This window comes from Bubalus kerabau, chromosome 1 (assembly GCF_029407905.1).
Source record: "Bubalus kerabau isolate K-KA32 ecotype Philippines breed swamp buffalo chromosome 1, PCC_UOA_SB_1v2, whole genome shotgun sequence".
Classification (NCBI taxonomy): Eukaryota; Metazoa; Chordata; class Mammalia; order Artiodactyla; family Bovidae; genus Bubalus; species Bubalus kerabau.
In genome coordinates this window covers 78,482,474-78,498,969 of record NC_073624.1, presented here as the reverse complement: position 1 = coordinate 78,498,969, position 16,496 = coordinate 78,482,474, and the positions used below count along the sequence as shown (strand labels likewise).

The following is a 16,496-nucleotide window of genomic DNA, read 5'->3' as shown; positions in this document are numbered from 1 at the left end:
AATACGGGAGACCTGGGTTCGATCCCTGGGTCAGGAAGATCCCCTGAAGAAGGAAAAGGCAACCCACTCCAGTACTCTTGCCTGGAAAATTCCATGGACAGAGGAGCCTGGTAGGCTACAGTCCATGGGGTTGCAAAGAGTCGGACACGACTGAGCGACTTCACTTTTTCTTTCTTTTCTTTAAACATCTATGAAGCTATACTGTCCCTTTTAAAAGATTCTTATGTTAACAACTTCAAAGAATTAATGAAATACAGCTACCATAATGTGGGTGGCTTTTTTTTTTCAGGTTTGATTTTGTTTTTAAATCATCTGTATCATAACCCTAGAAAGAAGTGGTGAAAGATTTGCAGTGTATGAGTCCCATTAAAAAGCAGCTAGCAAAATAAACGGCATTCCCTTTCCTCCCACTCCTGTAGGGATTTGTTGGAGAATACATTATAAAATTCCAAGTAAACTCAAGAAAAGTTTGACTCTTTCAAATTTATCTGTTACCTTTAGGCACCATGATCACCAGAAAGAATCAAAGGAACTCAATAACTCCAACATGACTAGACTAGCTATGACACGGTAGGGATGTTTGAACTGAATAATTTTTTAAAAATAAACAAACTCCCCGTGGGCTAAGGCCTACTCTGCCTTTTAAACATCCTGTGTGTGGCTGGCAAGCTTCAGGGTCCTAAGAGAGATAGCCAGGGGACAGAGAAAACAAGTATGACTCAGTGATCATATTTAACAGTCTCTGAAGACCAAAACAAAAGATACCAGTTCTGGCAAGAGTTCTCCAGAATTGCCCCAAAACTGACTTATCCACATACCTTTCATCTGAACAATCTATTTTCACTTAGTTTAAGGCTCACAAAGCATTTGTTATGTGCCTATCAGACCTCATATACAAAAGTAAACCAAAAGTGTAATGAAAACAATCAGTTGGGGTTCTAAGAGTTGGATAATGAATCTAATGTTAAAATCTGCTTTGTTTGGGGAGGGAGGTGAAGAGAACTCTTGAATACTGTTGTGTAGCAATGCCCCCACTCACTGGAAATCAGACTTCAACCACTTAAAAAAAGGCTAGTGATATTAAAGGAACCTTTACTGAGCAACTCCTGTGTGCCAGATATTTATATTAGCTTGCTTAATTCTCAGAACTTCCCTATAGGAAAGGGATTAACAAAACAGAGTGGTTAAATAACTTGTCCAAACCAGAAAGAAACAGCTTCAGAATGCAAAATCTCAGTCTCCCTTTTTCACTGTTATAATCTGCACTAAACTAGAATAAAATGATTAGTCACAAATACCACATTTGCCCCATAGGAGTAACATGTAACTCCAGGCTGCTCATTTGAGAAATCTATTCTTCCAAATTTGCTTTAAATAAGAACACAAAAGAGAAAGGTCCACTGTTATACATTAATAAGAAACATGTAGCATAAGGGATGAACCAGAAGAATATGCTACATTTGTCTCTAAGAGAACTGAGTAAAAGCACAGCTCACTAATTAGTATTCATTCATAATGATTAACCTGAATCACCCTAAGTATCTGATAGCTATTCCATATTCTCTGAGAAGTCAGGGGGGAAATGTTAAGCCTTAATAGAGTAGGTTACACAGATACTGATCAAAATAGCTTCTGTACTTTTCTGGATGTTTGAAATACTTTTGTCTCTTTCTCTCTTGTTATATAGATATACACATACACATACATACATTAAAAGTTTTTCATTAACTTCTTAAAATTTACAACAAGATTGTTAGTTATGAGTCCTAATTTTCCTTTTCTGGAAAATTCTCTCATGTGGAACACCTTCCTGACACTGTAACACTTACTGACTTCAGTTCTTTTTATTGTTGTTGCTATTTACCCAGAAGCAATTTTATTTTTAATTGGAGGGTAACTTTTTTCAAGACTTCAGTTCTTTATACTCAATAGAATCTAATTTTTAACAAGTCATTATACTTTTTTCTAAATTGTACATTTGTTACTAGATGCACACATTGCCTATCAAACAATGAAAGCATCGTACCTATTATAAAATAAAAATCAAGGTGATTAGTTAACTATCAAGACACATTACCCAGGAAATGTCCTCAGTTATTTGGAGAACATGAAGATTCCTTGGAACAAATTATCCCCATTGACTAAAAAACACGCCATTTAAATAGCTTGCTTTATATAGAACAGAGACTCAACAGATTCATGATTTAAAATTCCCAAACCCCTAATACCTTGATTGTGTCTTCTAAATACTTGATTGTGTCCTGGGAATTTTCAGTATAAATTAACACTTAAAAAAAGAAACCTCCCTCACAATCTCAAATCATTGCACTAATGGTTAAGAATGAAGAAGGGAAGAGGAGGACACAGTCTTCCAGGGCACTAATTTTAAATAACACAACTTTCACCTACAGGGTTTGCTGTTTTGTTTTGCATTTTAACAAAATGGAAGCGCATCGCATATAGAGTATGTATTGCTTCTTGAAGCTTTGTCATACACACCTCCTCTCCCTATAGTTAGTGTTTGTCTCTCTCTTTCCCTTCCTTCCTCTGGTACACAATATGAATAATTGTTACTTTTAAGAACTTTTTAAAAGTCTTTCTTGAAGTTGTTACAATATTGCTCCTGTTTTATGTTTTGGTTTTTTAGCCCAGAGGCATGTGGGAGTGAACCTGCACCCCCTACATTGGAAGACAAAGTCTTAACCACTGGACCGCCAAGGAATTCCATTAAAACTTTTGTTTTATATACAAACATGCTACTCACATTCAGGCCATGATAATAAAATATATTTCTTAGTTAAAAAAATAAAAGACATCTTAACATATGAGTCTATGTAGAACATTAAGGTAAGTATCTCCTGAGTTAGTTTTCTTCTATGTCTTCAACATTCTATATAATGAAGAGATATATACAAATCTAAGTATCAGAGAGCCTGTGGCTTTACTGTTTTTCATGAGTTTTTAATGTAACACAAAAAAATACTCACTATGGAGAATAGTTTGGTATAAAGGCAGATTTACTTTGACTCTATTCCAGGCGGTTGAGTTTTCTGAATACCAAGAGTATTTGATAGTCTCTTCCTGAAGATGCTGTAATACGCATGTGTCCCCACAAACTGTTACCCAACTGCATTAACTTCCTAAAAAACGGGAACAATTTTTATAAAGCTCACTTTGGCCCTTGTATTTTCTAGGGGATATTCAGTAATTCAAAAATAGAAGTCAACCTAGAAGAGTTATACTTTTTTTCAAAATTCCTTCTTTATCTGCTAGGAGGACTACTATTTCCATTCTTTAGTAGTTCTGGTAGACTCTAAATATTTTCAACAAACGTAATAGACACAAATTTTCCCCACAATCAAACTCTTAATTAATTTCTCATGGTGGGCACTTCACAAAGGAAAATGAAAGAAAGAACAACCAATGCCTTCAATCAGTTTTCAACAAAATGAAAAGCAGAATTCATGTTTCACGATAGAACCTTAAGTAAATCCATAACCCAGGGGACTCAAATAAGCTATACCTGTTTTCTCTGAACTACATCTATGAAATATTGTTTCTCCAAAAATCCACAAAACTTTCACTTACAGCCATCTGATAATTCAAAGGAATTCAGTGACCCTCTATAACTTTGTACATCCTTTACTATATTGATACATAAAGAATTTCCTAAAAATTCTATATTTAAATGGTATGTAGAGGGGGAAAAAATGGTAAGAAGGAGGATAAGAAAGACAAGCCTCATAAATTGGCCATATTAGAAATAACAGAACGGATTTTGAGACGGGGGGGTGGGGGGAGAAACCTGTGAAATCATTTTATATTTTATAGGTGAAGAAAATGAAGCAGCAAATAAGCAAGGAAAGATGTGAAGTTCATATTATAAACAGTATTTGACCCTAGAATTACGAATTCCAACAAATCTAAAATAGGTGCTTTAGCTTAATACATACATACTATATATATGTATATAATCAGAACAGATCAGGATGTTTAAAAGTTTAAATGAATGCACGTATTCTGAATACAGTACACAAGTTAAGGGAAGTCAGAAATGGCCTATGTATCCTTTAGGGATGACAGAATTCCAGTAAGTAACCTGATTCCTTGGTACAGTTCTTTAGGACAGTCTATGCCAGAGGGATCACTGCTCTGGCCCAGTATGGCATTTTTTACTTAGATGGCTAATTAAAGGAACCGTTAGCTAATGTTTATAAAGATAAGAAAGAGTGTATATGCCAACATCCTGTTTTCAATTTGATAGTTTCATAAAAGGACTACTGCCCATTTAAGGATTGCTGGTCCACTAAACCTATTCATGACAGAGGAATAAATCTCAAAGTACAGGAGTGGAACAGCAGACTATATATATAACATCAACTGCATTTAGACAAAAACCCATTGTATACAGCCTGCACTGAACCCCAAAAAAAAAAAAAAAAATCATAGAGAAATGAGTTCTCAAATTTAGATTTATATTCTAGGAAAGATTAGATTAGGATAAGGACAAAGGCATATTATATTCAATATTAAAAATGTAATACTTAAAGAGAACAAAAGTCACTTTTAATTTCATGGACATTTACCTTACATTAAGTATTTCTCTAGTACCAACTCACATTTAGACTTCTACAAGACTATGTGTGTGAAAGGATACTTGGTCTACTCAATTTCACAAAAATTACAGCCTCCCATTTAGTCCCAAAGGTACACGTGAACAAAATAACATTATTATAAAGTGCTGTTTTAGTAGCATAGAAAAGTCTGTAGAACAGACAGACTCATACTAAAGGAATAATTAACAAGAGTTTCAGTTCATGAAGAAATACTCTAGCTTGGGTGACATCAGGGTAACCACGAGAGTATGTCTTCATGATTTCCCCCCAAATCAAGCTGGATATGCCCCAAATTAAATAACAGTTCCTATTTATTACTCCTTTTAAGGAGTAATCACTCCTTAAATGACATCACTTTTAAGCTTTAAAATAGAAGTATATAAGTTAATTTAAAATACAAACCGGTCCAAAGGCTTATAACTTAATTGTTTAAAGAAAGCATTGATTCTAACTTTAAAAAAAAAAAAAAACCCTCAACAACTTTCCTAAAGTAGAAGAGGAGTTTCATCATTTTCAATCTATCAACTTATAATGTGCATGTCCCCCTCATTCCTTCCATATATATGTTTGTCTCTGTCCCTCCCTCTCCCAGGGCCTTGGAGGGTGGGGGGGGGAGGCGGGGAGAGGTGCTATTTCCTCCCTCCTCAATCTTGGCCATGCTATGTCCCCTCTCCTTCTTGCTAACAGCTCTTACACTCAATTACTGGCAAGCACCAATACTCAGAAAGAAAACATTTTATCAGATTGTAGCCTGTGTCAAATAAGAAAAATAGCCACAAAGTGAAAAATGGAAAAAAAATCATTCAATTAGTTGAAAATAGATAAAATTAAAGCTATAAATTTTCATTCCTTTAAAATGCCTAAATACACAGACATAATACAAACTACTTTAATAAACTTAGTAGAGTTACTCTAACAGATTTATTTATGGGAGTTTGATTGAAATATGTTGGGAGAAGGGTTATTAAAAGAGTTAATTTAAGACCTCCCTGGTGGTCCAGTGACTAAGACTCCATGCTTCCAATCAATGCAGGGGGCTCAGGTTTGATCCCCAGTCAGGGAAGGCAATGGCACCCCACTCCAGTACTCTTGCCCAGAAAATCCCATGGATGGAGGAGCCTGGTAGGCTGCAGTCCATGGGGTCGTGAAGAGTCAGACATGACTGAGTGACTTCACTTTCACTTTTCACTTTCATGCATTGGAGAAGGAAATGGCAACCCACTCCAGTGTTCTTGCCTGGAGAATCCCAGGGACGGGGGAGCCTGGTGGGCCGCCGTCTATGGGGTCGCACAGAGTCGGACACGACTGAAGCAACTTAGCAGCAGCAGGGAACTAGATCCCACGTGTCACAGCTGAGTTCGCATGATGGAACTAAGACATGGTGCAGCCAAATAAATAAATATTAAAAAAAAAAAAAAAGTTAGTTTAGTACAGCAGTTATGAGCACAGGCTTTGGAATCAACTTTGAGTTCATGTCCCAGCTCTACAATGACTAACTGTGTGATCTTAGCCCGGTTACTTACTGTCTCCCCTTATCACTTCATTTCTAATGTTGTAATAATGTGATAATGCTTATAAGACAAATTTGCATGGTACCTAGCACACAGTGAGAGCTCAGCACACATAACATGTAAAACACTAGCTACAGTCAACGCTTTTCACTCTTATTGTCTGCCTAGCATCTGAATTCCCTTATTAAGTGTGGGAACTTCCCCACCTTATGATTTTAGAAAGTCAAAGAGTTTCCCACATCTTAACTTTAAGAACCTCACACCATTTTATGATTTCAAAAGGTGAGACACATTTCCACGTGTCCTGTATAGCCAGGACACAGGCTCTGCCGAACACAGAAAGCCCAGCCCAGAGTAGAAATGGGTAACTAACGAGCAGAAGAGACCAGAAGGAACTCTCTCTGATACTGATGGTGGAGCAACTACAGGAAGGTCAAGTCTAGGGCAGAGGTAGCAGCACTTGGGGTCAACCAGCGCTGGCAGTGTCACTGGGGCAGGCTGTGGCGTCTGTCAGTCTGTCTCTAGATGGTACAGGCACCCTCATGGGAATCGTTGTGCAATGTGATTTCGGGCATTGTTTCTGGCTGCTTAGTCCTGAATCTGGTTCTCTAACTCTCAAAACAACTTGATGAGCCACTGAGCTCTATCCAATATTCTTTTAAAATTCACAATATGCTTTAATTGGTTTTTACTGCCACCCAAAATTCTGACTGAAACAATCCATTCTTACCTGCCCCAAACTCACAGAGGGAAAAAAAGACTGTTTTTAATCTCTCCAAAGAAATACAAAAGTAATGTACACTTTCAACCAATGGATTTATCCTGTGAGGTCTTGAAAATCTTAGTTTTATGAATTTTGGATAATTCCCCTAATTTCAAATATGAGAAATGTCTAATCTATTTTAGATTTACTTCTAAGGAACACAGTCAAGGAGAAGTAATGACACTGGAAAATAGCTATATGCAAAGTAGTAGGTACCACCATGGTAAACAGAAATTATCCCAACTTGCCTGAGACCACCCTTGCTGTATTCCCAACAGCTTTCTTGCCAGCAGATTTTTCCTTGGGGTCCTATAACCAAGGGAGTCCCTCCTCCTCTTAAGGGTTATTTTAAAGACCAAATTTTTAAATTATCATCAAAAGGCCTTAAATATTCCTATCTTATCAAATAACTCAGCAAAATATTTGTATGATACAACCACCTAACTCTCTGTTGCAATAGTGCAGAGCCAGTCAGTGCCTGATTGCCACAGGCTAATTTTTCAGTACATAAAACAATCCCTTCCCTCTGCCAGATTTCTCTGCCTGGCCATTTTGTAGTTCAGTAATGCTTTTTCCATTGTTTAGAATGTTAAGCTCAAATCTGTTAATTTTATTATATGTCAAAATAAATGTAATATAAGGTTTGTGGGGATTAAGAAAATGGGGGTCTAAATTTTTTTTTTTCATCCCAGGAACCTGCTACCATATAGAGCCAGAACTATGTTTTAATGAATAAAAGAGCAATCTAAACAAAAGAGCAATCTTTAAAAAGTGATAGTCTTTTCGGACTAAAATCTGGAAAAAAGAATCAAGCGTTTAGAAATGTATACTGACATCTAACCTATACTTACCATATTAAAAACTCAGCAGAAAAAAAAACTGAATTTTCAAAGAGATCTGTGAAAGAAAAAAAAAGGCCACAGAATTTTAGGGCTCATGATAGAGCTATGTTGTAAGACAGAAGCTGTTGTGACCCTGAGAGTTAAGTTATTCAAGGAACCGATCTTTTGATTCCTAGCTGAGTGATGTCATTGAAACAGCTTGCCCTTCAAACAGTCAAAATAAAGTTAACTGCACACCACATGGTATTAATTCTTGGATTTAAAATACCAAAAAAATACTAAATCCAAGGCAAGCAATTTTAAAACTCAACTTTTAATACTCTTTAATATATAGTTTTGTTTTATGATAAATACCCTGGACTTATCAGTGTAGAAAAAATCATCAAGAAAAGTAAAAATTTTTCATAGTATCCGTAACTCCCAAGTGGTGTAAAAATCAGTTTTGCCTATGTGCTGAGGGATGTTTCATTAATCACCAGTAATAATTTATTGGTTGTTATTTCCTGGCTGCTATTAGAACATAAATTATACTAAATACCATGAATTTAAATTTATGCTATTTAACAATAACAAAAAAACTGTTGTTTTTTTCTGGTCATAATCTACCTGCCCTAAAAGACACCATAATCCCTTATGGAAAAGTTTCTTTGTATTTGGTCATATTAAAGGTAGCAGAGATCAAATTTTTTGCCAACAAACACAAGAAATGCTGGGCTGGATGAGGCACAGGCTGGAATCAAGATTGCCGGGAGAAATATCAATAACCTCAGATATGCAAATGACACTACCCTTACGGCAGAAAGCGAAGAAGAACTAAAGAGCCTCTTGATAAAAGTGAAAGACGAGAGTGAAAAAGTTGGCTTAAAGCTCAACATTCAGCAAACGAAGATCATGGCATCCGGTCCCATCACTTCACGGCAAAAGCATGCAAAGATGGGCTCAATAAAGGACAGAAATGGTACGGACCTGACAGAAGCAGAAGATATTAAAAAGAGGTGGCAAGAATACACAAGAGAACTGTACAAAAAAAGATCTTCACGACCCAGCTAATCACGAAGCTAAGATACTCCCTATCAAAACAAGGGGCAAGAACAAAAAATACCCGATATCCGAAACAGAACAAAGAGAGAATACATGTATAAAGAGACAAGGTTTACAGCAAAATGGCAAACCTAAGGCACATGTACTGCTATTTCCCCTTTTTCAAAATTGGCTGACACAGGTAACAGGTGACAGCTCTGCAGAAGTTGCCAAAAGCCACAAAAACCTCTAGTTGGCCATTACAAAGCAATGGGAGTTATGAAACCAAGCAAAATATTGTCATTTCTGGTTTAAATTGACAGGAGGCAGGTTACAGAGAAAAACTATTAAGGAGGGGAAAACAATAGTAGAGTCACAAAGATATACTGAGCTATTTATTTTATTTTTAAAGGTTACATTCAGTTTCATTTGGGCCTCCCCAGTGGCTCAGCAGTAAAGAATCCGCCTTCAATGCAAGAGTCACAGGAGATGGAGGTTCGATCCCTGGGTCAGGAAGATCCTCTGGAGGAGGGCATGGCAACCCACTCCAGTATTCCTGCTTGGAGAATCCCATGGACAGAGGAATACGGCGGGCTACAGTCCATAGTGTCACAAAGAGTTGGGCAGGACAGAGGCAACTGAGCACGTATGCACAGTTTTGTTTAGTCCTCATGACAAACTTGTGTGTTAGTCACTCAGTCGTGTCCAACTCTGTGACCCCATGGGCTGTGGCCCACCAGGCTCCTCTGTCCATGGCATTTCCCAGGCAAGAGTGGGTTACCATTCCGTTCTCCAGAGTATCTTCCCAACCCAGGGATTGAACTCAGATCTCCTGCATTACAAAAAACAAGTTTACAGAATTTTAAAGAACCAACTTGCCAGAGTCATACATAGCTACAATCAGTGTGGAACTGGGGCTCTAACGTGGACCTGAGCACTTTATCACTCCCTTTAATGTACTGAGCAATTCAACTGACCTAACCCTCTATCCATCCTCCCATGTAAATCCACCAGAACAGATTTTTTTTTTAAATAAAATTTTAATTATATAAGTAACAGCATGCCTCTAATTGAAAGTCTGGAAAATATAATGGATGTACCAAAAGTCGTATCTTTTTTTATTGCTTTTATAATTAGTATTTTAATGAACACCTTGTACATAAATCTCTGCACAGTTTTATTCTACATTTATAAAGCATTATAAATGGAATTCTGGGTCAAATAGTGGGAATACAGTATGCCAGAACATCTGACTTTAATATTGCTGAACTGACAAAGAAATTATGGTTCCTTAAGAAAAACAGCTATGCCTTATTTTCCCGTTATCCACAATGCCTAAGCACATGAGCAAGTGTTCTCATGACTGCTGAATAGAGGTTTCTCTCCCCTTAGTACACAGTCTCTGAAGAGAGAAATAAATAGAGCAGGCTCTCAAATTAGAAGACAACAATTGTGCCAAATATCAAACTTATGGCTGCATAAAACTCTTTTTAGGGAGAAAAGAACATGAACATTAACAATGCCATTCAATATATTTCCATGTGTTTAAAAGACTTTGGATATCTTATAGTTTATTTTTAAAATACAGTATTTTCGTAGGTATATGGCATATACTGAAGACACTGTTTCTCCCACTTTACCTATATGTCTTAATCTACTATTGTCCATGGAAATCATTTCAGAACATGTAGAAAACATGTAGAAAATTCAGAGAGCTGTATATTTTAATAATAACTAGATTTCTTTTACTCTGATTTTCTGTCAAAAATCATCATCGATTTTCATCAAGTTCTAATGATATTATAGCAGGCATTGTCCCCAGAAAAATGAAAAAGACTGACTACAAAACAATGTGCCAGCAGGCACTGAACTAGCACTTTAGATGCATTAATTTAAACTTTACAATATTATATTATTATTACTATTACCTCTATTTCATAGGTAAATTCAAACAGAGAAAGACTGAAGTTGCTTGTTTGGGGACTTCTGGTCCAGTGGTCAAGACTCTATGTTTCCACTGCAGGGGGCACACTTACTTCCACTTATTTCCTGGCTGGGATATAAGATCCCATATGCCATGCAAGTAGGGCCGAAAAAAAATAAACTTGCTTGTTTTTTTGAATCTAAGTATTCTGGCCACTTTTTTTGAACCTAGGTATTCTGGCCATTACTTTGCCAACAAAGGTCCATACAGTCAAAGCTGTGGTTTTCCCAGTAGTCAAGTATGGACATGAGAGTTGGACCAGAAAGAAGGCTGAACATCAAAGAATTGATGCTTTTGAACTGTGGTGCTGGAGAAGACTCTTGAGAGTCCCTTGGACTGCAAGGAGATCCAACCAGTCAATCCTAAAGGAAATCAGTCCTGAATATTCACTGGAAGGACTGATGCTGAAGCTGAAGGAAGCTCCAATACTTTGGCCACCTGATGTGCAGAGCCAACTCATTAGAAATCAGACCCTGATACTGGGAGAGACTGAAGGCAGGAGGAAAAGGGGAAAACAGAGGGTGAGATGGTTGAATGGCATCACTGATTCCATGGACATGAGTTTGAGCAAGCTCCAGAAGATAGTCAAGGACAGGGAAGCCTGGCATGCTGCAGTACATAGGGTCGCATAGTCGGACACAACTGAGCGACTGAAAAACAAATTCTGGCCACATTTCTAATCACTACAACAAAATTGACTCTCAATATCAAGCAAAAAGCACTGGATAGCTTTCCGTGAACACTGGTGGTACAGGACACGATGATAGTATGCTTTCCAGAAAATAGGAAATTCAACCAATCCAAATGAATTATTTATTCATTAGGTAAAGAGTTATTTATTATAGATCAAAAACTGTATGTATCAAAACGTGGGAACCTTCTCCAAACCTTAAGAAATGCTAGGTCTAAAAAAGTTGGAGAAAGATCAATGTAAGGCAGATTTCTAGTTAGACAGATCTAACCTAGTTAGATTAAAACAGAATTATTCACAAGTGTCAGGGCATAGAAGGAGTAATTAGTTCTGCCTAGGGCATTCAGAGAAGTTGTAGAAAGGAGGAAATACCTCAACTACACCTTGAGTAACAGACTTCTAAGGGAATTTGTAGGTAATAGTCTGTCTCCCAAAATCACTCCCCACAGAAGGGTCAGGTTCTCACTGCTATGAAAACTGCTGCAGTAGCAGAGAACATGTCTCAGCACAAAAGAACCATCTTATGTTGGCTGGAGGAGAGTATGGGGTTTCAATAGGTACAAGTGATCAAACCCCCGTCAACACTATGGGAACCACCAATAAGAAGGAGCCTATCTATCAAGCTTAATTTTATAGCCAACATAGCTACAAAACTGCCTTTATTGAACATACTTGTATTTAAATTCCTAATTTTAGGAAAACCTAAATTTTAAAACTAATAATAAGAAATTGGTGTGGGGGCAGCAGACCTTCAGTTAAGCACGACTGGCCTTGACTCCTTCCTGAAACCTCATCTTAAAAAGTTAAAGGACATTTTAGAAATATAAAATTCATAAGGATATGAGAATGGGGAAGGACACAATAGAAAATAAGAGAAGTCAACAATATTCTGGATGCTAGAAATGTGGCAGTGGGGGAGAGGTAACTAAACTAACTAACTAGACCAAAAAATGTGAAGCCTAAACCTGAAACGAAGAAGTCATCAAGCTGATAAACACAAAAAGTTTAATAATGGTCACCAGGGGCTGGCGGGGGTGGGAGGTTAATGAGTATTTCCAGGTTAATAGGTACTGAGTTTCAGTTAGGGATGATATAAAAGCTCTAGAGATAAGGGACAGTGGTAATGGTTACACAATAAGGTGAATACACTTAATGCCACTGAACTATACACTTAAATGGTAAATTTTGTTATGTATATTTTACCATATTACCACAATTTAAAAAAAAAAGCAGCAGCAAGATGACTCATGCTGGAGAGATTCAGGTATTAAAATCATGATGAAGACAAAAATGCAGGGTGCGGCTGGAAACTAGATGACTGGTTCAAAGTTCATTTAAGTGGCCTCACCCCAAAACTGATCTTCTCACCATCGCTGGAGAGGGTGGACCACAGACTCTGATCTTTGGAACATAGGCCAAAACTGAAAGCTAGACAAAACAATTACTGAAAAACAGGAGAATTATTTGAAAGTCTGCATTCTACATAGGCAGAAGGTTGTCTCCAAGAAGAAAAAGAAAATAAGAGATTATCTGATTATCTGATGTATCCAACCATATTATAGTTTATATTTGTTAGAGAATTGCAAATGAATTAACAGGCACAAAGTACATAAAATTTCAAACTCAGATAATTATTTGAGAAAACATTAAGTTGGATAAGAAAAGAAATACGATCATAGTGAATCTTGTGACACAGCTGCAAAAAAAATTTGCATAGTCATAAAAATTTAAATACTAAGTAAAGAATTTACCCCCCCAAACCTGATATCCTTTAAAAGGAAGAATAGAGAAGGAGAAATATGTAAAAACGTTTGCAGGCGGTAGAGAGATTAAGATGACTAATCCTCATTTTTCTTAGAAGGAAGTGAGTAGTTACTGTCCAAAATAAAAAGCCAAAAAAAAAAAACAGAACTGACTTGGAAAAATAAAGGCACAACAGAACAGCTGAAAGAACTGAAATCAACTGCCCCTAAAGGCTAGGAACTGGATGTGAGATGAGAAGAGATGATGCCCTGCTATTTTTATAAGCCTTGAAGTTTTATAACTATATATGTACAAATATCATTCTAATTTTAAAATAAAAGTTTAGAGAGGCAAAACAAAATTGTAATGATGTTATTAAAAAGATCTAAAATGGTCTATACTGACTATACACCTTTTTTTTTTTTTTTTTAAACTACTGTGTTAGCTTTCTGTAATTCTTAGAATTTTCAGTCATATTGAGGTCAACCATGCTACTTGCGGCTCTGCCTTTCCATGCTGCTGGGCATCACCAAAATAAGGCTCCAGCAGGAGGAAACAGTGCTGAAAATGCTGCCCCTGACCAGCATGCTAACCCACCAGGCAAGAAAAAAGTGGTGGGGGAAAATCCTGATGCCAGGGTGACCAGGCGGAAGAGGAGGAGGAGGAGAACAAGGAGGAAGACAACATAGGTGGGGAAGACGTACCTGATGCCACGTGAACTGAAATGCTTTAAAACGGGACTGAGCTACAAAGAGTTTTTACATGGGAAAGAATGCTAACGGTAGAAGGATCACTAGTGTTTCTAGAACATGTCATCTGGGTGGTATCTTTAAATACAGTTCATTCCTGTTTATGCATTTTGCCCTGACCACACTGGTCATTTCTCCATCGTTCGTTTGGGATTTGAAGAACACATCCAAGCATCTCATTTTGAAGGCCTGATACAACCATAACTGGGTATATACTTTTAGTGATAAAACTGATACTTTATCATGGCTTGGCAACACTTGTTAGATTTCATAGGTCTCCTCCCTTGCTATGAGTTAGCTATGCTGTTGTTAAGGTCTCTTTGTTATCCGTGCAGAAAAGAGTGTTCCCTCTCATCTGTGGCTGGGGGCTGGGTATCTGTTCCCTGGAAATGTCTGATGCTACTCTGAAAACTCATGTTTTTGCATTAACTAGTGGGAGAGGTGTCTGTTTTCTGGTTTGCCTCCTTCATTCTGTGGCTAAGACAGGTACTTCAACCTGGTGTATTTTGGTTTCTAAAGAATCTGAATGATCTAGATTTCAATCCCCAGTACAAGAAATGATTCACTTGACTCTGTATACATACCTTCCAAAATTTATTTGGTCAGTCACTGTCTTTGGGTCCATGTTTGCCTGGTGCTTTTGCTACCTATTTGCATACTTAGTCTGTTGCTTGGTCTTTTGTCCACACAGTGTCATGCTCTACGGTGATGCTCAGTGAGTCTACTGTCCCACGAGCTGCTTCTGCTTCAGGCCACCTTACCAGCGTTACTTGAATGGGGATGGATGCAGCAATGGCTGAAGGGGACGGTGCCAGCAGAGACTCTTACTGTGGGAAGCTTGCTGGATCTCCATTCCTATTTGTTGGAACCAGGAGGAAAATGAGAACTGTGCAAGCCAACCAGTGAACAATAACCAGCGTGTCTGAAGTAGCAACACTACCCCTGTGGTGGCAGAAGGTGTGCATGCAGCCCACCTAGCCATACTTCAGCAGGGTGGGTCTGCTGGCTTTCAGCCTCGCATAGGCCTTCAATTTTTCCACTCGGATATTTTTGTTGATTGTCTTCATATGCAATAACCTTACTGATCACCAGCCTCATCTGCCTTACTCTACCAGTATTTGCTAGGCATCAGTTAATGTTATTTTGAACGGAGACTGCCAAAATCCATGAGCTCTGCACAGCTGCTTATGATTTCTACATTTCCCAGCTAACCATAAGGGCAGTGATGGTGCTGGCAGCACAGATGCCACACAGATGCAGTGACCTTGAGAAGGGTAAAGGGTAGCTGAGGACTTTGATAGCTGCAGTGCTGCTGGCTGGAGTTGTCCCACTTCTTCTGGGGCTCCTGTTTGAGCTGGCTATCGTTGCTCACCCAAGGGTTCCCTTGGCTCAAACTCCTTGTTTTTTCCCACCACAGGACCAGGCACTTGGAATCCTGCATACCAAAATCACTGCAGCTGTAACATTGAGGGGTCCTCGATGGTACTTGAAAACTGTTAACTGAGCAGGCTTAGGCAAATGGCATCCAGAATTTTGACCTTCACTATACCTGTCAGTGCCAACGATCTCTTTGTTCTTGCTTTCCCTATGTGTACCTTATATATGGCATTGTTCCTTTACTAGGTGTCACTGCAGAAATGCAAAACTTGGTCTACCGGCAAATTTACCCATTTTTACTGATGGTCATGGTATTGATAGGAATCTTGTCCTTCCAGATCTGCCAGTTTAAGTCCCTTTATGTGTGTGCACGCTCAGTTGCTCAGTCATGCCCAATTCTTTAAAACCCTATGAACTGTAGCCCACCAAGCTCCTCTGTCCATGGGATTCTCCAGGCAAGAATACCAGAGTGGGTTGCCATTTCCTCCTCCAGGGAATCTTCCCAACCCAGGGATCAAACCCACATCTCCTGTAGCTCCTTTACTGGCAGGAGGATTCTTTACCACTGAGCCCACTGGGAAGCCCTTATGTGCCTTTATGAACATATTTAAAATGACAAGTACCTTGTAGGCCAACACCTTGTGAATATGAACGGAAATCTGGCAAACAAGGCACCTCCACAGTTGTCCTAAGAACAAAGTGGGTTGTATTAACTACCCTGACCTTCCCCTTGTGTTTATGTGCCCTTTTTTGTGGACTTTCCTCTTCAGAGATTTTTCCCAATGACCTCTCAACACTGTTTTTAAGTTGAATGTATCTGACTTGTATTCTCAGCATTCAGAGAGCAGCAATACGAGGCTCTGCTGCCCTTCCTGCATCTTCTGACCTCACTGCTGTCTGGGGTCTGTATATGTGTAAATAGAATTTCCTGGATACTTTAAAACTTTGGATTAAACAGAATGTGCTTTGTACATCTTTAAACAAAATGTATATTAATTTATTAAATCTGCTTGTTACTTTTTAAAAAAACACCTTTCTTATAGCACAATTCATGAGCTGATACAGTATGCAATTCACTGGAGAAATACTCTGGGCATGTAGCAATTCTAAAGCCTAACTGTTTAACCACTCTATAAACACAGTATTTTATTTATTCATTTCCCCCTAAGAATATATATTTGGGTATATTTATATAAAGGC

General features: G+C 38.0%; 1 protein-coding gene and 1 pseudogene across 12 annotated transcripts in view; one reads left to right on the top strand and one right to left on the bottom strand.

Annotated features, from left to right (window-relative positions):
• FRS2 (fibroblast growth factor receptor substrate 2) overlaps positions 1 to 16,496 on the bottom strand; it is a 105,197-nt gene that overhangs the window by 55,681 nt on the left and 33,020 nt on the right. Inside the window, exon 1 of one of the 12 annotated variants that reach the window (XM_055580329.1) lies at positions 12,776 to 12,877. The exons of 10 other annotated variants lie outside the window; for them this stretch is intronic. The gene's annotated coding sequence lies outside the window, so the exon portion shown is untranslated. Of the gene's footprint in view, positions 1 to 2,987; positions 3,401 to 12,775; positions 12,878 to 16,496 lie in introns of those variants that run through there. One more of the 12 variants, XM_055580338.1, reaches the window with a different exon arrangement.
• LOC129649486 (E3 ubiquitin-protein ligase MARCHF6-like) overlaps positions 13,569 to 16,496 on the top strand; it is a 36,170-nt pseudogene continuing 33,242 nt past the window's right edge.